The following is a 13,349-nucleotide window of genomic DNA, read 5'->3' on the forward strand; positions in this document are numbered from 1 at the left end:
AGCACAGGGAGATCAGCTCGGTGCTTTGTGACCAGGTAGAAGGTTGGGATAAGGAGGGTGGGAGGGAGGGAGAGGCAAGAGGGAAGAGATATGGGGATATATGTATATGTATAACTGATTCACTTTGTTTTAAAGCAGAAACTAACACACCATTGTAAAGCAATTATATTCTAATAAAAATGTTCAAAAAACTAATTACTTAAAATTATTCTATAATTATAGGCTATCCATGTCATTAGTAATAATCCTTCTTTTTTTCCTCCTGTTCTCTCTTTCTTTCATAAATAATTATTTGTTTTGCATGAATTAAAATATATCTGAAGGGACTTCCCTGGTGTCGCAGTGGTTTAGAATCCACCTGCCAATGCAGGGGACACGGGTTCGAGCCCTGGTCCAGGAAGATCCCACATGCCATGGAGCAACTAAGCCCGTGCACCACAACTGCTGAAGGCTGCGCGCCTAGAGCCCGTGCTCCGCAACAAAAGAAGCCACCGCAATGAGAAGCCTGCGCACTGCAATGAAGAGTAGCCCCCACTCGCCACAACTAGAGAAAGCTTGTGCTCAGCAACGAAGAGCCAACGCAGCCAAAAATTAAATAAGTAAATAATATACCTGAAATTTTTTTTCAGTTTTGTGTAACAACTTACAGATCTACTATAATCTAACAGGAATGTTAAGAAGAGAGTGACTTGCAGGCTTGAAATCATGCTATACCAGGATCATTTGTAGAAACAGAGAGGCCTGGAATGTGCAGGGGAGGGGAAAAAAATGGAGGCAACACATGTACTGTCTTCTGATGTAAATTAAAGGCAGGGCTAGCATTTGATACTGAATCTGACTTGATTAGTAAGTCCCAAATTTTTCAACTTAGTCCAACAGGGAGAAGTTTCAGAGAGCTAGATTTCAGGTCAGGAATAAGATTTGTACACAGATAAAAATAAAAAATAATTAATATTCATTGAACGCTTACTATTTGCCGAGTACCATGCTCAAAGCTTTACGTACATTATTGTGTTTAATTGCCAAGGCAATTTTGTCAGGTATTAGGGAACTGATGCTTAAAGCGTCTAATAAATTCCCAGACGTATGGCTAGTAAGTGGTAGAACTAGAAGTTAAACAAAAAGAGTCTGATTATAAAGCCCCCACTCTTACGCACTATTCTTAATATGAAAAGAATTAAAGCACTTGTCAGATGGCTTCTTCAGGGATTAAGCCTGGGTAGTTAGCTGAATCAGGTAGGCTTCCTGTGGTAAGCAGCTTTTAAGATGCCTTCCAAAGATCCCTGCTTCCTGGTATTATATCTTTGTTAATGCCTTTCTCTTGAGTAGTTATTTCTAACCAAGATTATATAGCAGTGTTGAGGGGATGTCATTCTGTGATTGGGTTATAAAACTTGTGACTTCATTTTCCTAGCTGATTCTCTCTATTGCCTTCTCTGTCTGTGCTCTTTAATGAAGGGCTCATATTGGACTAAGTCACTAACCAAGTAACTGAGAGCAGCTTCCAGTCAGCAGCCAGCAAGGAACTGAGGCCCTGGGTGCAACGGCACTCAAGGTACTGAACTCTGCCAACATATACATTAGTGAGTTTAAAAGCAGATCCTTTACCAGTTGAGCTTTCAGATGAGAGGTCCCAGGCCTGGCTGGCATCTTGACTGCAGCCTTGTAAGTCAGCCTGAAATAGAAATCTCTCTCAGGTAAGCAGGGCCTAGATTTCTGATTCACAGAAACTGTGAGATGATAAATGTGTGTTGTTTAAAGCCACTAAATATTGGGGGTTAATCTGTTACACAGCAGTAGATAACTAATACACGTTCCTGAGGCAGGGACTATACCTTATTAGATTTCATGTATCCAGCAACTAACACAGTTCCTAAAACACAGAAAGCAGCCATGGATACCAACTAAGTGGAAAGCTAATGAAAGAAGAAAGGATTAAACTAATTGATCTTTAAGATGATTTGAAACTTGAGATTCTATTATTATTTCATGTAAAACATAATTAAAATAAACTCTTCTCCATGGTCCTATCCACTTTATCAGAATAAAAGACATTACAAGTAAAATAGCCTAAACTCAATAACAAAGATTTTTTTTTTTCCTCCACTCCCCCAGGTTTATTGAAATATAATGTAGATACAAAAGATTCACCCATTATAAGTATGCCATTTGATAAATTTTCAAAGCTAGAAATATTCATGTAACTACCACCACAACCAAGATACAAAGCGTTTCCAACTAATGTGCCCTTTTGCAATCAAGCCTCTTTCCTGACTCCTTCAGGCAACTATTTACTGATCAACTTTCTCTCATTATAGTTTTACATTTTCTAGCATATCATACACAGAGATGTTTTTAAATGCTTGATGTATATTTCAAATGCACTAGGTGTAAAGATACAAGACCATATAAGTCAGCTGTAGCTGAATTTAATATTTTTGTTTTTCATTCATAATTTTATATGTAAATCTCTTCAATAGATTCTCTTTACAAATAAATAATATTATCTATAAGAAAAAGACTAAATATTTCCAATGGAATTTTTACTAACTGATCTTTAATAAATTGATCTGACCAAGAGGACAGTTTCTAAAATTCCTCAAAGATCCCTGGAATTTATCCAGAATTTTTCCCTCTGAACATTGAGAGAAAAATGAGAATACCTGTTGTACTGTATTAAGCTATTCTGCAGTGGCCATTTATAAGCATTTTTTAATTTAACAGCTAAAAGAAGGTTGAGGCTATAGTAAAGCAGGAAAGGATTTTACATTTACAGTTAGAATTCTCTGGATTATGCTGCAACTTGGCTCTGTGAAATTTGTTCTTGCTGATTAAATTTTCAACACTGACACAATCAGGCTGCTTTTGAATGCCTGGTCTTTCTCCAGGTTGCAAGTAAAGAGACATGCAGTCATCTAATAAAAATGCTAAAGACATTTCCTTGAATGTAAGCGTTGATGGATGGATAAACAACAGTGAGACCTGCATAATGTAAGCAGTCACAAAACTCTACAGTATTAGGAGTAATATTTACTGAATTCTCACAATGAGCAGGGTGCCACATTTGCTATATCAAATGTTTCTTCACTTACTGGGGGAAAATGACTAATAGTTACTGGCACAAATGCAGAAGTCAATTAAGTTGGAAAAGCCTTGATATGCCTACAGCATCAAAGCTCCATTTTACGTGGTAAGTATCTAAATAAATCCCAAGGAGTGCCACTAATGTCTGTCTCAACTTGTAGATGCCCTTTGGTAACCACTTACAATTGAACGATCGCATTCAGAGGTAAAGAGTACAGTGAACTGAACTGTCTGTTTGGGATCACACCAACCTAGATGCAAATTGAGTTTTGACTTTCACTAAATAAGTTTAGTGGCCATAGGAAAAATAACGTAACTCCTAGAGACAGTTTCTTCAGATGTAAATGAGTGCTTTATATATGACAAGATGTGAAGCAGGGTTTTTCCTGTTACTTCAAACATTTCAGCTAAAGCCTCAATTGAGAACGATAAGAGAAAGGACTGTAAAGAGTAGCTGCTAGGCACCTCTCCTAGGGTTTCCTAACAGGCAGCAAAACTGGCTACAAACCTAGCCCTTCATCTGGATCATCAAATGCAGAATTTGGAGTGCATCGTGAGAGAAAGTTGTCAAGGCAATGATATGTTATCCAAAGGAGCGGTTTCAGCTTATCTCCTGCCCTGCACACACACTCCACACACTTATCCTAGGGGGCCAGCTCCAAGGGATCTAAAAGTAGTGGGTGGGGCAGATCAGACCAGTGTCTCAATTCTGACCACAGGCTTTCTGAGCAGAAGTGTGCAGGCAAATTTCTGCATGACCACTGTGATGAGAAGATTTTGGAACAGCTGGCTTGTGGCCCCTGGAGTTTGGGGAAGCATTTGAGCATCAAAATGACTGACCCTTTCCTAGATAATTCAGAAAGCAGAATGCTGGCTGGAAGACAGCAGACAAGCAGACCTACATTCCATTACTTGTCAGGACAAGAATGCCTGCATCTCCTATAGGCTCAGTGCATTCCACAGAAAGTATTTTGCTATCCTTATAGGATCCTACAGAAAAGTATTTCCTGCCAAAGTAAGAGAAGGAGGTTATTGTATTGGTTACCGTGTGCTGGAGCTGAGTGATAGGTAAAATGCAAATGTCCATTGTCAGAGAGCTGAGGTCCAAAATAGTGGTGGTATGGGGGAGATAGCAGGGTTCTAAAGAGCCTACCAGTATACCCCACAAAGCAGACAGCTCCTGTCAATAATGGAGATATCTATTACTGAGAGAGACTAGAAAAATCCCAGTCAATTCACAATTATTCTAAAATGCAGGGCTAGAGCTAGTGGCAGGCCTGAACTGAGGGGATGGGAGACATATTGAATTTTATCTGAATTTAGGACAGATTGAAAATTTTAATAACTGAAAATAAATTTCAGTTGTTGAAATTAAATTGTGTTTATAATCGATGGTCTGCAAAATTATGGCCTCTGCCTTACCTGTATCAAATCACAGGGTCAAAGATGTGATAACACAGTTGAAGACAAAAAGTAAAAGTGCTTTCTGCTTATATTGGCTTTGAGTTCAGACCATTGAATAAAATCATTACATAAGGATTATAGATAATACATGTTAAATGCCTTCCATAGTACCTGACACACAGAAAATGAGTTTAATAAATATGAGTTACTGTTAGTTTTATTACCATGTCTCTGGCACTGTTAGTTACTTTACTTACTCTAATCCTCCCAATAAATCTACAAGGTAGCTATTGTTATATTTATTTTATAGATGAAAAGAAAGCAGAAACAAAAGTGAAAGAGGCAGTCGTTACCCTGAGAAGATAAATCTAAGGGAAGCAGAGTAGTACATTAACGGTGCGAATGGCTCAAATAGAGATTGTACAAGGTGGCATCAGAGGCCAACTCAGACCACACTTAGGCTTTCCCAAAGGATCTGGTGCCCCAAATAGGAGTCAGTTATCCAGGTTAAAAAGAGGGACAAAATTTCCAAATGATGGGCTCTGCAAGAGGTCCAGGATGACCAAGGTACAGGAAGGGACGTAGCAAGAGGAGAACAGAGCTGCAGGATGGAGTGATATAATGAAATACCTGTAACCCTCCTTGGTCATTTACCCTGAAGACAGTGTGGAACTAAGGGATGAATTTAAGTAAGGTAGTGGTCACTGCCATGTAGAGATCTCTACACAGAACCCAGAAGTATGGTATTGCAATCTGAGAGCCCCTAGTTGCTGAATCAGGCCAATCTGTGAGTTCTCTGACCTCTTAGTATCCCTCATCTGTAAAGCCCGTTAATGTATTTGTCTTTAAATGGAGTAAAGATAACACCTACTTCATGGGACTATACTGAAATGCTGAATTACAAAGTGCTACATAAGTCTTATATTATGAGCTCAAACACTGAAAATACCAGTCAACTCTCCCCAATTTTTCTTAAAATTAACAGTTAATTATATTATCAGTAATTAAATTTCTCCTCTGCATGTTGATACGTGTTAGGCATCAAACAAATTTTTAAAAACTCATTATTTGTACTAGTCTAAAAACATTCAGCTGGATTCTTTAAATTTCTGCTTCTACTATACATTCTAACAAAGGCAAACATAGAAAAATATGGCAGGAAAGTCAGGACAGCTAAGGGCAAAAGCTAACTATGGAGGCTTCACTCGAAGTTCCCAGAGTGGCAATAGTAATTACAGGTTTGGAGCTTGTGGCAATTAGAGCAGATTCTCAAGTGCAGTGCTTCTCTTTCCTCCATAAATCTGCAGTGACTTGGTGACCTAATCCAAGTATCAAAAAAGACCCAACTCTGACAGGATGCCCTCTTCCCTAAGTGGATGTTTGCATTTCTTTGTATAAGTGCCACGAAAAGAGAGAGAGAGGGAGAGACAGTTAAAGTTATCAAGGTGAAATATAATGAGGGCATCTTATGAGGCAGCAGAACGATATAGTGTGAAGAATATGGCATCTTTTCCTAGAATCATCTCCTCACTACAGCTTCCTAGAAGCGTGGTGAAACTGGCTAACAGACTTAGATCAGAAGGGTGAATGGTCAAGCTCAGGGTCATCCACAGACCAGCTTACCGGGTACAGTGTGTGGGATGTCTGAGATTGATCTAACACCACCAAAGGCTGGCCCTGACACCTCTGGCACCTTTCCTAGGTGCAGCTGGGAAAGCCACAGTGCAGAGGCCAAGGGGCTTCATAAACCTAGGAACAGTTGCATCAGGTTCTGATACAAAGAGAGTCAGCCTTGAGAAGAGGGCATGTAAAAGATTCTAGGGAAGAGGTATCAAGGAATAAAAATACAAGTTATGCAATGATCCAGAACAATGGGGCTATTCCTCCCAGGACCTAGGAAGAAGCCCTTCAGAACTGAGGACTGAGAGTAGATGGATGGGGAATCAGTCCCCGTCCTTTTCATTCTAAAATGATCTTTAGATGAAGTAAGAATAATACCGAAGGTTCTTTTTTATTGTAACTTTTCTCACATGATTAGATGGTTTTCAAGGATTTCTTTAAAAATAACAGTACATATCTGAAATTTGGCTTATCCAAAAATCCATTCATATGCCTCTTAGAAGTTGATTAAATTTAACTTCTTGCATTTAGTATTCCAATCAGCAATGTTTTTTTTATCTTTTAAGAGGCTTGGAACATAAAATTAGCCCAGTATTGTAACAATCAAATTTACTCAATTTTTTCCAAAAAAGGTAATTTTAACATATGTAAATGGAGCATTTGATTACTCATATGCATGTGAAATGCTCTAATATATACTGTACATCTAGAGAATTTGAACTATTTGCTTTACTTTCCTGGATTTGGGGGGCAGAAAGAGATGGTAATAATAAAACCTGTGTTTACCCAAGGGATTATGCCACTCTTGCTGTCATCATTATGTCAATGGCCAAAACAAACACTATAAGCATTGTCTCAGTACTAATTTGATGAAGGGTTGGAGGAGAGTTAAGAAAAATTAGAACTTTCTTTGACACCACAGCTTTTGGGTCTGGTTGTTACCAAGCCCCAGTTCCAAGCTGCTCTAAATGATGAGGCTGATGGTGCCATGTTCTTACAAGGCTTCCAGTGTCTGGTTTGATTCCTAGGACAGACTGGTACAAGCGGGTAGAGCCCATGGGTAGTGCTTATCCTAGAATTAAAACTCACAGAGTGGGAAAAGATGAAGTTATAAAATGAAAGAGATAGGAAGAAACTCTCAGAAGTATATTGGTCCTTGAAATGTGTATTAGTCTTCATCCAGAGTTCAAAGAATATCTATTATAGAAACAATATTATGCTTCCATGAAAATGCATTTGTCGTTGATTAAAATAGAGTCCTATGATAAAAATCTGTGGGACATACTCTACAGGAATTAGAAGAGTGACATGATAGATGAAAATTGAAAATTGTTTCAGGTTCATATAGAGGGCACTGTATAATCATAATGATGAGAGCTTGTATTTGTAAAGGATTTTAGTTTTCAAAGTGCTTTCATACCCATCATCTCTGCTGATCTTTACAACAACCCTGTGAGCTAGGTAGGGCAAGAATTATCACCTCCATTTTAAAGGAAGGGAAACTTTATATCTTTCTCAAATAAGTAATTTTGTATTTAGAATGATTGTACAACATTTCACTCATCTTGATAACTGCACTAGCCTACTGAAAGCACTTACCCATTTATAAAATAAATTTTAAAAATGATAGTGAAAACTAAATAAAATTTATAAGATGGAAATGTTCTAGAAGAAACAGACACAATTAAAGAGAATAAAATAGTGTGAATATGTATGCAGGTAGGTGGGCCTGGGAAATTATTTTGTATAATATAGTTTTAAGTAGTTTCCTTATTTTGGGGGACATTTCCATGTAACTATCTGGCTACCATCTCAAATTTCACGTGTCAAAACTTCACCTTCATCTCTCAATTTTCCTATCTCTAACTACAGAAGCCCAGTTCATGTCTTTACCCAAATTAGACAGCTTGGTTCACCTCTTTTTCATTTAACTATCTGAAGTCAATCACCCCATCTTTTTCTTCTTTTAATTCCTGCTGTCTCTACCTAAATCCCAGGTCTTCACTCACTGAATTTCACACTGTACTTCAGTTTATCTGATTTATGATTTTACCTTAGGTACTGCAATATACCATCAGCTTATTCTTTTCCTCACAAATATTCATTAGATCCCTATATTTTTTTCTCTCTAAGGTAAAAAGTACTTTACCTGCCTTTCAGAATCCTTTATTATCAAGATACAAATACTACCCGATTTCCAAACACTCTCTTTTCTTTTTTTAATGAGACCTGGGTCCTCTTGCCTCTCCAATGCTTTATGATTTTTCCTTCCTCAAGCCTTCAATGTCTTGCTCCATTCATGCAGAAACCAAAGTTCCCCTGTTTCTTGCACATATTTCTTCTCTATGCTTCATTCTGCTATCACTTCCATGATCTGGTTCTCTGTAGAAGGCCCTCATTAATGAATACCTACATGATTTATACTTTGTGAAATTCAAGTAGGATCTTAATTATATAATGTCTTATACTGATCCATATTCATTAATCTGTATCTCCAGTTACGCTGAAGGCCTTTGACAGGAGGCAACATGTTTTAATATTCTTCTGACGCCCTAGGGACCAAGCAGTGATAAAGACATAGGGGTGGCTCATTTTTAATTAATAACTATATTCAAAAGCATAGAAACAAAAGTTTGAAAATAAATGCATTCATTCATGCTAACCATGCATTATGTTAAGTGCTGAGAATATAATGGCAAATAAGAAAGACCTGCTGCCACCCTCACTGAGCTTGTGGTCTCCTGCCATGGAGAAACCCCATAAACACCCTCCATGGTGAGTGCTAACTGCCTAACATCATGTAAAGTCACAAAGAAAAATAAGAGAGGAGAGTTGATCAGTATTTATTACAAAAGAAGCTCACAAATGAAATAACACCTTTTGGCTTTATGAAGCTTAAATGGTTGACGAGTATTGCTATTTTCCATATAGCAGCACAGGGACCATAAATGGTTCTACATTATGTGGAATATGAAGATCAGTGAAATGCTTGGCATTTCAAGTTGGAAGCTAGAGGGAAAATGATTTATAATTCAATAGTACATATTTTTATATTCATCAAACACTGTATGCTTAACATCATTTAATTTTAAATAAAAATGAATAATTAAAACTACCCTAATAAGCATATAAAATAGCTTGAAGAACTTTAAAATTTTGGTTATTCATTAACAGAACAGATAAATTATGTTAATCTCCACTAATTCTTTAAATTTTTACAGTAATATTGAATTTAACTTGCAAATGTTTGATAATCTAAGCCATCATAGAACAATCTGGTAAGCTGATGCATTTTCTTTATGCCTCAGTATGTATTATTTACAGATTTTTGTAGACTTAATTAGCAATGTTAAACCATGGGAAAAAAATAAAGACAACCTTAAGAATAACTATTTCAAACGAGATATGTTAGTCATATTTCGATTAAAAAAAAAATTGACTGCAGTAATTTTTTATCCTAGAGCTGGTTTAATGTTGAAAAAGAACATATATTTAATTCCCATCCCAAATGTAAGTATTTTAACCAGCAGATGTTCACTTTTTGACATTCTCATGTACGATATGCCCAATCATTACAGAGACAAAAGAGAGAAAATACCTCTAATGCAAAAAAATAAATTTTTGATGATATTAATTTGATCATATAATTTATTTATAATTTAGAGACATTCAAAAACCACATTAGACAGAATTTCCAATCATCAGTGAAACTTATGTAATCAACAGACCTTTAATGTTTCAAAAGATGCTTTTAGTTTTTTTCCTATGTACAAATTCATTAATATTTAGAGGGAAGACAGCAAGGAAAAAAGCTACAGCAATAATCATCAGGTATATAGAAAGAAAATCAAAGAAAAACAGTGTCACAGAAACTAATGAAGACAACTATATCAAGAAGACAGCAGGCCATGTTAGATGCATCAAGAAGATTCAATTGAATGAAGGATGAAAACAGGTTAATTGACTTAGTAATTAGGTCACATAAACTTAGTGCAGTTTGAGAACAGTGGGGGGTGGTGGAGCTGAGGTCCTGAGCACCAAACCTTTTCTATCCCTCCAATATATCTGATGTCAGGGAATTCCCCGGCAGTCCAGCAGTTGGGACTCCGCGCTTTCACTGCCGAGGGCCCAGGTTCGATCCCTGATGAGGGAACTAAGATCCCACAAGCCACACACTGGGGCAAAACAAAAAAACAAACAAACAAAAAAATCTGATGTCAAATAAAGAAAAGGGTGGATCACCTCAGGTGTAAATGCAGATCGAAGGAATTGCAGGGAACAGGAGCATAAGCACATTTGGAAGCAGAGACTATGGAAGTAGTAGAAAAGAAGAAGCTGTACATCAGAAATGAAATAGGATAAGTAATTGAAGAAGATGGAAAGATGGTGAAACAGAGAGAATGGGGAAGAGTGAGTGTTAAGGACACCTTTTACTTTAAGATAAGAAGGAGTGTTGAGAGAAGGAAGAGATGCACATGTAAATTTTCAAGTGGGGAAGGGGTTGAGGACAAGGTCAAACACTGAGAAATGGGGGGACCTGAAACAAGGTAAAAAATCATACCAACAACTACAGAGAAAAATCATATCAACAATTACAGAGAAATGGGGGGACCTGAAACAAGGTTAAAAAAAAAAAAAACAATCATACCAACAAATACATTGGTAATTGTTGAAATGGGAATGTAAAAAGAGGATAAAGTAATATTGTCACCAGAGTATGATTCAACACAAGAATATCTACTAAAGTAACATTTAATTTAATAGGTTAAAAAAGGAAAACCATGTACCAATCTCAATAAAAGGAAAAAAACACTGAAAAAAAATGTCTATTAAATAAAAATATGCTTAGAAAAAAAGTTAAACCCCTTAACTTGATAAAGAATAGCTATCAAAAATGAAAAGTAAACACAATACTTAATGGAAGCATTTAAAATATTCACATAAAATTAGGAATATAATAAAGAACCATCTGTATAAACTTCTATTAATATTAAAACTGGTAAGGAAAAGATAAAATTGTGTTTGTAAAGTTTGAGGACTAAGGAAACTGTTGCAAAGATGCTGGGTGTTAAAGCAGTCTACAAAATCAATAACATGCCTTTATACCAGAAATAACTGATTTGAAAGAATAAGTGGGGAGATAAAACACCCTTTTACGATAGCAACAAAATAATAAGGTACCCAGAAATGTCCAACAAAAGAGGTGTGAGCTGTCCTTTGGACATTCACAAAATATTGTTGAGAGACTTTAGCAGACCAGAAAAAAAACAGCATGAGATTGTTTGTTGTTGGATGGAGGACACTCATTGCAAATATGCCCTTTGTCTCTGAATTTAACTATAAATTTGCATCAATTTCAATCAAAATCTTAGCAAAGTTTCTCACAGAATTAGAGAAACTGACCCTAAAATTTATAAAAAACTGCCAAGAAGCAACATTTTTCAATTTTGAAGAAAAGAACAAAGTTAAGGCTCATTCCCTACCAGATACCAAGATTAATTTTAAAACTGTGGCAATAAATAAATAAACATGGTGTATTGAGTTATATAGGGATGGACAAATAGAACACTGGAGTAGATTGTAATCCATAGATAGATAGATAGATAGATAGATGATAAGATAGATAAATAGATATTTAGAGAGAGAAATACTGTTTGAAAGTGGTGGCATTACAATTCAATGTGGAAACACTTTTTTAATAAATGGCTCCTTAACAAGAAGTTATCTCCATGGAAAATGGTAAAGTTAGATCCTGACTACACCTCCTATGGGTACACATATGTAACAAATCATTGTGGATTAAAGACTTAGGAATAAATAGTAAAGCTTTAAAATTATGTAAGATATTATAGGAGAATGTGACTTTAGTGAAGAAGGATGCTTAAACACTCTCATTGAGAGTAGAGGGGGCATGCTCACGGCTGTACATTGGGTTTTCTCTTTCTTTTTGGTGATTACCCTGTACCACCTGATCGCTGGGAGTTTTTCTGGCTTCTCTGTTCCTGATATGACTGTTAGAATGGGGGGGGGGGCATTTTTGTTTGTTTGTTTGTTTGTTTTTGCTGATTTGGCCTAACCTTCACTTGGTGGCATTGGTGGACCTTCTAAGATCAACCACGTCCTCCAACAGCTCCTTCCAAAGCTGCCCAGCCCTCAGCTTCTGTAGGGGGACACCTCATGCAAAGTCATGGGCGACTTGATACAAGTACACTGCTGATGAATGCATATATCATGCCATATACCGCAAAGCAGGTAGAAACTTCTTCATCCTGCCAGGCAAATCTGGGGTGGTTACTTCTGACCCTCTCTTCTCTTAAGCATTTTATGATACCACTTTCCTACTTTGCTTGGGTCCCCACCATTGACGCTGGTCTACCCCAGGCAGCTGCAGTCTTCTCCCAAGTTTATGATGGGAGACCAAAGCACCTGCTGCCTTTCTCTCTCCACTTCTAGGATTTTAAACAGGAAATACATGTAACTTGGCTGCTTGCTTCTCTTTACTTGCACTCTAAAGCCGCAAAAGGAACAAGCTTTCCTATTTTTCTTCCCATGTGATCTAAATTTATCTTACATCATCTGGTCCTCATTCTTAGTGGTAGGAAGCCTCACGGTCCTGTGAACTCAGGTGTAAAGATTATCTTCTCCATAACATGAAAATAACTCTCCAGTGAAGGTCCACCAGGGGTGGTTCTTGATGTAAACCTATGGGTAACAAAGGACTAGAGATTACCAAGGGAGAAAATACATTGGTTTATATCTCAGAAATATTATGTTTCTTAAGTATATTTTACAGAAAGAAGTTACAAGGCTCAAAACGGATTGGATGTGAGGAGGGAGGAAGTCTATGAAATAGACATCATTCGTCCCATTTTGCAGATAAATAAACCAAAGCTTTAGGAGAATTAAGTAACCTGCGTGACATCAAATGAAGCAAAACCAGAATTCTAACCTAAGTGCATATTATTTCTACAGTAATAAATTATCTGGGACTTCCCTGGCAGTCCAGTGGTTAAGACTGTGCTCCTAATGAAGAGGACTTAGTTCCTGGTCAGGGAACTAAGATCCCCCATGCTGCAAGGTGTGGCCAAAAAAAACCCCAAAAACAAAAATAAATACACAAATACATACATACATACATACATACATAAATATCTTCCTATTAAAAAAAGAAAATAAATCATCTAATCTTTCAAGAAACATAGAGACTACCAGCACTAAAATTTCATATCATATGATGGAGT

General features: G+C 36.9%; 1 protein-coding gene across 10 annotated transcripts in view; it reads right to left on the bottom strand.

The window, feature by feature from the left end:
- Positions 1–13,349, bottom strand: part of RALYL (RALY RNA binding protein like) — an 814,820-nt gene that overhangs the window by 657,407 nt on the left and 144,064 nt on the right. For 3 of the 10 annotated variants that reach the window (XM_059901169.1, XM_059901170.1, XM_059901167.1), the window contains exon 2: positions 12,680–12,810. The exons of 6 other annotated variants lie outside the window; for them this stretch is intronic. The gene's annotated coding sequence lies outside the window, so the exon portion shown is untranslated. Of the gene's footprint in view, positions 1–1,608; positions 1,670–12,679; positions 12,811–13,349 lie in introns of those variants that run through there. One more of the 10 variants, XM_059901173.1, reaches the window with a different exon arrangement.

This window comes from Balaenoptera ricei, chromosome 17 (genome assembly GCF_028023285.1).
Source record: "Balaenoptera ricei isolate mBalRic1 chromosome 17, mBalRic1.hap2, whole genome shotgun sequence".
Lineage (NCBI taxonomy): Eukaryota > Metazoa > Chordata > Mammalia > Artiodactyla > Balaenopteridae > Balaenoptera > Balaenoptera ricei.